General features: G+C 41.0%; 1 protein-coding gene across 1 annotated transcript in view; it reads right to left on the bottom strand.

Moving 5' to 3' along the window:
• Window positions 1-1,666, bottom strand: part of ABCC4 (ATP-binding cassette, sub-family C (CFTR/MRP), member 4) — a gene marked incomplete at its 5' end in the record, with an annotated part of 133,360 nt that overhangs the window by 3,437 nt on the left and 128,257 nt on the right. The gene's annotated exons all lie outside the window — the stretch shown is intronic.

The raw sequence follows: 1,666 nt of genomic DNA, 5'->3' as shown, positions 1-1,666 counted from the left end.
CAGGAATGTATGAGGCCAACAGCAATGCATGTAACAGACTTACTGATGTAAAAAGAAAAGCCATTTGAATCAGCTCTTCTGACTAAGCAACTTCTCTGAAAGTATGCATGAAGCACAAGGGACAGCAGTAACAAAACCCCTGAAGTAATGCCCAAGTCCTTCAGACAGAAAGGACCGTAACTGTGCTTCTGGGTAGCTGCTGACTGGAGATACAGTCTCCTGATTCCCATATTTTTGGGTTGAGCGTGGATAAGCTCCATGCTTTGCATTCTTGGCAAATGCTAAAGCTTGTATCTGCCTTCTAGCCTGGGAGTTAGCAAACTTTTTCATCAAACCACATTTCAGCAGAGACTGGTTCCTGGATCTCTTCCCTTCCTGTACAAAATCACATAACATTGATGTGGTAACGGCAGATGACTATATGGGCAAGTAACATCAGGCAATTATTTTTATATATTTCGAATTATCTTTGAACACAATTGTGCAACTGGGGAGGGCTGCAGGGAAGGAAGGAGAGACAGTATGACATGGCTAAACTTCTGCAGATGACAGCTGGACAGCCCCACCTCTTGCCAGTCCAAGGCTCAGGAAGCCTTAGGAGGCTGGCCCATGCTTTACAGACAAACACTGGTCATATGAATTTGAAGCTATCCTTTTAAACATAATTTATATAACCTCCAGGTTGTCATACACGTACCATAAAAACCATGTCCAACCCATTTCCTTCTGGTAATAAAATATAAGCAGCTACACTGCAGCAATGGAGAAGGACAGCAGGGCTCACTACACAGTCAAGTTTTGGACAAAGCTGTTTCCCCAGTTTGGCAATTAGTGTCAAGCATGAATTTACTGTGTACACTCTTAGCTACAAATCTACACTTGAAAAACTCTTCAAAGAAAAAAAAAGAGAGGTTTCAGTAGCTCTAAAAAAAAATAAAAATCTTAGAATACAAACAGACACAGAAATCTCTTCCCTAATCTGCAAGAAGTCCAGTAACACGGCCTCCAGACATGAGCATGTGGCCTCTGTGACACCACAATTCTTAATTTTTTTTCTGCCTTGCTGGAAATGCATCTATTTTTTCACAAGGAAATATCCAGGCAACTGCCATTTTATTTCCTGTCTTCATGTGTTGCTTCCCATTCATTGGTCTCTCGTTTTCCCAGGGAACAGTTTGGAGTTTGTGTTCCCCTACCTCTGCTCCATGCATTCAACAGCTTGAGGAGAGGAAAGCACAGAGATGAGATCTTTGCCTTTTGTCCGGAAAAGGGTCTCCAAAAGTAAAATTATGTGACTATGAAGCAAGTTGCTGCCAAACTGAGCACGGCCACTCTCAGCTGAAGCAGTGCTGAAACTGCATTGGCACCGAAAGAAATAAAACCTTGTTCTGGACATCCTGTGTGGTAAACTATTAAGAAAAAAGAAATCAAGCCAAAAGCTAGTCAGAATTATTTCCTCAATCACAGGTCACTTTTTAAATCTTCTTATCTCTGCTTCAGCTTTCCATCTGAAAAGTGGAGATGATATAGCCTCACCTCAGAGGCATATTACAGAAATTAATCCATTGATGTTTCTTAAAACACTTTGATTGCCAAAGGAATGCTCACAGTTACATTAATAATTCTGTACTCAAGAGTAGGATTTGAATAGTAAGCAGTAAATCAG

Source organism: Mesitornis unicolor, unplaced genomic scaffold, assembly GCF_000695765.1.
Source record: "Mesitornis unicolor isolate BGI_N332 unplaced genomic scaffold, ASM69576v1 scaffold4448, whole genome shotgun sequence".
Taxonomy (NCBI): domain Eukaryota; kingdom Metazoa; phylum Chordata; class Aves; order Mesitornithiformes; family Mesitornithidae; genus Mesitornis; species Mesitornis unicolor.
The sequence above is the reverse complement of the archived record's forward strand: the minus strand, read 5'-3'. Positions and strand labels throughout refer to the sequence as shown.